Source organism: Oncorhynchus keta, unplaced genomic scaffold (assembly GCF_023373465.1).
Source record: "Oncorhynchus keta strain PuntledgeMale-10-30-2019 unplaced genomic scaffold, Oket_V2 Un_contig_435_pilon_pilon, whole genome shotgun sequence".
NCBI classification, from domain to species: Eukaryota; Metazoa; Chordata; class Actinopteri; order Salmoniformes; family Salmonidae; genus Oncorhynchus; species Oncorhynchus keta.
The window spans coordinates 8,485-15,818 of record NW_026287730.1 but is presented as its reverse complement, the minus strand read 5'-3'; the positions used below and the strand labels follow the sequence as shown (position 1 = coordinate 15,818).

General features: G+C 48.3%; 1 long non-coding RNA gene across 1 annotated transcript; it reads right to left on the bottom strand.

The window, feature by feature from the left end:
• Window positions 1-410: 410 nt before the first annotated feature.
• On the bottom strand, window positions 411-1,118 carry LOC127924615 (uncharacterized). The gene is made up of 3 exons (XR_008118394.1): window positions 990-1,118; window positions 866-928; window positions 411-520 (listed from the first exon to the last, which is right to left on the bottom strand). It is a non-coding gene; the product is annotated as an uncharacterized LOC127924615 (long non-coding RNA).
• Window positions 1,119-7,334: the final 6,216 nt, after the last annotated feature.

Below are 7,334 nucleotides of genomic sequence, written 5' to 3'. Positions count from 1 at the left end.
ACACATACACACATGTAGAGACACATACACACATGTAGAGACACATACACACATGTAGAGACACATACACACATGTAGAGACACATACACACATGTAGAGACACATACACACATGTAGAGACACATACACACATGTAGAGACACATACACACATGTAGAGACACATACACACATGTAGAGACACATACACACATGTAGAGACACATACACACATGTAGAGACACATACACACATGTAGAGAGACACATACACACATGTAGAGAGACACATACACACATGTAGAGACACATACACACATGTAGAGACACATACACACATGTAGAGACACCACCTGAGCTTTCACTCTCACATACACACATGTAGAGACACATACACACAATCTCCAAAACACCACCTGAGCTTTCACTCTCACATACACACATGTAGAGAGACACACACACAATCTCCAAAACACCACCTGAGCTTTCACTCTCACATACACACATGTAGAGAGACACACACACAATCTCCAAAACACCACCTGAGCTTTCACTCTCACATACACACATGTAGAGAGAGACACCAAAACACCACCTGAGCTTTCACTCTCACATACACACATGTAGAGACACACACACACCAAAACACCACCTGAGCTTTCACTCTCACATACACACATGTAGAGAGACACACACACACCAAAACACCACCTGAGCTTTCACTCTCACATACACACATGTAGAGAGACACACACACACCAAAACACCACCTGAGCTTTCACTCTCACATACACACATGTAGAGAGACACACACACACCAAAACACCACCTGAGCTTTCACTCTCACATACACACATGTAGAGAGACACACACACACCAAACACCACCTGAGCTTTCACTCTCACATACACACATGTAGAGAGACACACACACAATCTCCAAAACACCACCTGAGCTTTCACTCTCACATACACACATGTAGAGAGACACACACAATCTCCAAAACACCACCTGAGCTTTCACTCTCACATACACACATGTAGAGAGACACACACACAATCTCCAAAACACCACCTGAGCTTTCACTCTCACATACACACATGTAGAGAGACACACACACAATCTCCAAAACACCACCTGAGCTTTCACTCTCACATACACACATGTAGAGACACACACACCAAAACACCACCTGAGTATAGTGATCCACCGAACACACACACACTCTTACTTAGTCTTATTCTACACACTCAACACACAGACCACCAACACCATATTCCCACTACCTCCCAGTGTGCCAGGTAGTGGCAGGTTGTTCACCAACACCATATTCCCACTACCTCCCAGTGTGCCAGATAGTAGTAGGTTGTTCACCAACACCATATTCCCACTACCTCCCAGTGTGCCAGATAGTAGTAGGTTGTTCACCAACACCATATTCCCACTACCTCCCAGTGTGCCAGATAGTAGTAGGTTGTTCACCAACACCATATTCCCACTACCTCCCAGTGTGCCAGATAGTAGTAGGTTGTTCACAAACACCATATTCCCACTACCTCCCAGTGTGCCAGATAGTAGTAGGTTGTTCACAAACACCATATTCCCACTACCTCCCAGTGTGCCAGATAGTAGTAGGTTGTTCACCAACACCATATTCCCACTACCTCCCAGTCTGCCAGGTAGTGGCAGGTTGTTCACCAACACCATATTCCCACTACCTCCCAGTGTGCCAGATAGTAGTAGGTTGTTCACCAACACCATATTCCCACTACCTCCCAGTGTGCCAGATAGTAGTAGGTTGTTCACCAACACCATATTCCCACTACCTCCCAGTGTGCCAGATAGTAGTAGGTTGTTCACCAACACCATATTCCCACCACCTCCCAGTGTGCCAGATAGTAGTAGGTTGTTCACCAACACCATATTCCCACTACCTCCCAGTGTGCCAGATAGTAGTAGGTTGTTCACCAACACCATATTCCCACCACCTCCCAGTGTGCCAGATAGTAGTAGGTTGTTCACCAACACCATATTCCCACTACCTCCCAGTGTGCCAGATAGTAGTAGGTTGTTCACCAACACCATATTCCCACTACCTCCCGGTCTGCCAGGTAGTGGCAGGTTGTTCACCAACACCATATTCCCACTACCTCCCAGTGTGCCAGATAGTAGTAGGTTGTTCACCAACACCATATTCCCACTACCTCCCAGTGTGCCAGATAGTAGTAGGTTGTTCACAAACACCATATTCCCACTACCTCCCAGTGTGCCAGATAGTAGTAGGTTGTTCACCAACACCATATTCCCACCACCTCCCGGTGTGCCAGGTAGTGGCAGGTTGTTCACCAACACCATATTCCCACTACCTCCCAGTGTGCCAGATAGTAGTAGGTTGTTCACCAACACCATATTCCCACTACCTCCCAGTGTGCCAGATAGTAGTAGGTTGTTCACCAACACCATATTCCCACTACCTCCCGGTCTGCCAGATAGTAGTAGGTTGTTCACCAACACCATATTCCCACTACCTCCCGGTCTGCCAGGTAGTGGCAGGTTGTTCACCAACACCATATTCCCACTACCTCCCAGTGTGCCAGATAGTAGTAGGTTGTTCACCAACACCATATTCCCACTACCTCCCAGTGTGCCAGATAGTAGTAGGTTGTTCACCAACACCATATTCCCACTACCTCCCAGTGTGCCAGATAGTAGTAGGTTGTTCACCAACACCATATTCCCACTACCTCCCAGTGTGCCAGATAGTAGTAGGTTGTTCACCAACACCATATTCCCACCACCTCCCAGTGTGCCAGATAGTAGTAGGTTGTTCACCAACACCATATTCCCACCACCTCCCGGTCTGCCAGGTAGTGGCAGGTTGTTCACCAACACCATATTCCCACTACCTCCCGGTCTGCCAGGTAGTGGCAGGTTGTTCACCAACACCATATTCCCACTACCTCCCAGTGTGCCAGATAGTAGTAGGTTGTTCACCAACACCATATTCCCACTACCTCCCGGTCTGCCAGGTAGTGGCAGGTTGTTCACCAACACCATATTCCCACTACCTCCCAGTGTGCCAGATAGTAGTAGGTTGTTCACCAACACCATATTCCCACTACCTCCCAGTGTGCCAGATAGTAGTAGGTTGTTCACAAACACCATATTCCCACTACCTCCCAGTGTGCCAGATAGTAGTAGGTTGTTCACCAACACCATATTCCCACTACCTCCCAGTGTGCCAGATAGTAGTAGGTTGTTCACAAACACCATATTCCCACTACCTCCCAGTGTGCCAGATAGTAGTAGGTTGTTCACCAACACCATATTCCCACTACCTCCCAGTGTGCCAGATAGTAGTAGGTTGTTCACCAACACCATATTCCCACTACCTCCCAGTGTGCCAGATAGTAGTAGGTTGTTCACCAACACCATATTCCCACCACCTCCCAGTGTGCCAGATAGTAGTAGGTTGTTCACCAACACCATATTCCCACTACCTCCCAGTGTGCCAGATAGTAGTAGGTTGTTCACCAACACCATATTCCCACTACCTCCCAGTGTGCCAGATAGTAGTAGGTTGTTCACAAACACCATATTCCCACTACCTCCCAGTGTGCCAGATAGTAGTAGGTTGTTCACCAACACCATATTCCCACTACCTCCCAGTGTGCCAGATAGTAGTAGGTTGTTCACCAACACCATATTCCCACTACCTCCCAGTGTGCCAGATAGTAGTAGGTTGTTCACCAACACCATATTCCCACTACCTCCCAGTGTGCCAGATAGTAGTAGGTTGTTCACAAACACCATATTCCCACTACCTCCCAGTGTGCCAGATAGTAGTAGGTTGTTCACAAACACCATATTCCCACTACCTCCCAGTGTGCCAGATAGTAGTAGGTTGTTCACAAACACCATATTCCCACTACCTCCCAGTGTGCCAGATAGTAGTAGGTTGTTCACCAACACCATATTCCCACTACCTCCCAGTGTGCCAGATAGTAGTAGGTTGTTCACCAACACCATATTCCCACCACCTCCCGGTCTGCCAGGTAGTGGCAGGTTGTTCACCAACACCATATTCCCACTACCTCCCGGTCTGCCAGGTAGTAGTAGGTTGTTCACCAACACCATATTCCCACTACCTCCCAGTGTGCCAGATAGTAGTAGGTTGTTCACCAACACCATATTCCCACTACCTCCCAGTGTGCCAGATAGTAGTAGGTTGTTCACCAACACCATATTCCCACCACCTCCCAGTGTGCCAGATAGTAGTAGGTTGTTCACCAACACCATATTCCCACTACCTCCCAGTGTGCCAGATAGTAGTAGGTTGTTCACCAACACCATATTCCCACTACCTCCCGGTGTGCCAGATAGTAGTAGGTTGTTCACCAACACCATATTCCCACTACCTCCCGGTCTGCCAGATAGTAGTAGGTTGTTCACCAACACCATATTCCCACTACCTCCCAGTGTGCCAGATAGTAGTAGGTTGTTCACAAACACCATATTCCCACTACCTCCCAGTGTGCCAGATAGTAGTAGGTTGTTCACCAACACCATATTCCCACTACCTCCCAGTGTGCCAGATAGTAGTAGGTTGTTCACCAACACCATATTCCCACTACCTCCCAGTGTGCCAGATAGTAGTAGGTTGTTCACCAACACCATATTCCCACTACCTCCCGGTCTGCCAGATAGTAGTAGGTTGTTCACCAACACCATATTCCCACTACCTCCCAGTGTGCCAGATAGTAGTAGGTTGTTCACCAACACCATATTCCCACTACCTCCCAGTGTGCCAGATAGTAGTAGGTTGTTCACCAACACCATATTCCCACTACCTCCCAGTGTGCCAGATAGTAGTAGGTTGTTCACCAACACCATATTCCCACTACCTCCCAGTGTGCCAGATAGTAGTAGGTTGTTCACCAACACCATATTCCCACTACCTCCCAGTGTGCCAGATAGTAGTAGGTTGTTCACCAACACCATATTCCCACTACCTCCCGGTCTGCCAGATAGTAGTAGGTTGTTCACCAACACCATATTCCCACTACCTCCCAGTGTGCCAGATAGTAGTAGGTTGTTCACCAACACCAACCTGGTATAGATGGGACCAGGGGCATCTGTCTGGCATATGGAGCTCTGTGGGGTCATACAGTACTATTATATCTCCCACGCTCTCTCGTTCTTCCTCCTCTCCCCCCTACTATCATTCTGAAATACACAAAGCCTATCCCCCTATCCTATTTAGTCATTTAGTTGAGATATTTGGTTCCGTAATCTTTTTGTTTGCTGGTTTATTGGCTAGTGATTGTCCTCCTCGGCCTGTCTGGTGGCTGTGAAAAGGTCCTGAAAGGGCTTTTCTGGAACAGCATATGGGCCCATATTAGGAGGATGCTCGGCACACACACTGGTTTCCTGCTCTCACATACTGTACTGAAGAGAACAGCAGGAGACGGTCTGTCAGGAAGGAACCCCTTAGGTAAAGGACAAAGAGCTTGGCTAGCTGTCTGGCAGATCCCTTTCATTCATATAGTAATGCCTCCATATAGTCCCCTGCTATTGGCCAGGACCAAATATGAGGTCATTATTGAGATGGGGTTACTCTAAGAGGTCTCCAAAGCAGACGGTAGGTGGGTCAGTGGTGGATGAAAGGAAATGACAAGATGATGGAATTCCATCCAGGGACTTTAACCTACATCAGTAGTCATGAAGGACACGGGCACTAAAAGACTTTTAACATGGCGTATCCGGACCCTCCCAGCCACTCAAATGTCACCGCAGACCTCTGAAGTAAGACGTGCATGCTATGGACTAGGACCTCCGTATGGTCACTTCTGTTTGGGAATATGTGAACATCTGCTGTCCCCTTTTCTAAATTCTCACTCTTAGTTAGCTTTGATTTATAGCTTATGCAGCGGTTGCAGTTTTTGACACCCCACACACACACACAGTCTCTCTCACACACACACACACACACACACACACACACACACACACACACACACACACACACACACACACACACAGTCTCTCCTCACACACACACACACACACACACACACACACACACACACACACACACACACAGTCTCTCACACACACACACACAAACACACACACACTCTCTCTCACACACACACACACACACACACACACTCTCTCTCTCACACACACACACACACACACACACACACACACACACACACACACACACACACACACACACACACACACACACACACACACACACACACTCACACACACACACACACACACACACACACACACACACACACACAAAGCTGTACGATCCAGCTGTACTGAAGTATGTTTTTCTCCCTAACCCTCATGTGTTCTGGGTTGCTATCAAATGAACCAGTGTATACCAGCTAGCTAAGCAATTAAACCCGATGCAGAATCCACGCTCTGCAGTTTTCAACATCTGCCGTTCTCCTATGTCTGTTTTCATTTCCTTGGCCGGAAGTCTCATCTGTTCTCCTGATCAGTTATGATGCATGATGGAACCCTCTGTGGTTAATATGGTACTGCATAGAGTAGACTGCCCCCTCCCTCAGCCTTTGACTCACTCTCTTCCACTCTTCACCCTCTCACCCCTTCTCTCCTCCTTATCCGTCCCCTCTTCTCATCCCTTATTTTTCCTGTCCTCCTCCACCCCTTCCCCTCACTCTTATTCTCCCCCCTTCAACGCCTTTGACCCCTTTCTCTTCCCCACTCCTCTCCCAATTCTCCCCTATCATCCATTTTCTCCTCTTCAACCCACCCTCCATCTTGTGAATCCTCCCTCTTCCTCCCCTTCTCCTCACCCACTTTTCCCCAGACTGACCCGAGACACACACTCCAAAAGCCTCCCCATCGATCACGCTGTCAGGAAGGAGCCAGAGCTGAGGCTGGGTTAGCTTGGGTTGGAGGAGAGAGAGGAGGGCTGGCCAGAACCATGTAGAGCTAAACCGCTCAGTCACAGTGCAGAGCACCCTCCTGGTTTGGAGCTGTTCAGCCTCTATACACACACGGACAGACGGACAGACAATACCCACAGTCTCTCTTGACCGTAACCGGACATTTCCTTTCTGTCTCTCTCATTTTAAGACTCTTCTCCACCCCCTCCCTCCATCTCTCTACCTCCCTCCCCCATCCCTCAGTCTCATCATGCTGTGTCCTGTGACTCATTGTCAGGCTCAGTCAATGGGGCTAAATGAACACTCTGGCAATATGGTCAATATGCCCAGCGCTGCCTGTCTGCCGCTTCTCTCTCACTCTCTCTCTGTCTCTCTGTCAGTATCGCACTGTCTCTCTCACTCACTCTGTCTCTCTCACTCACTC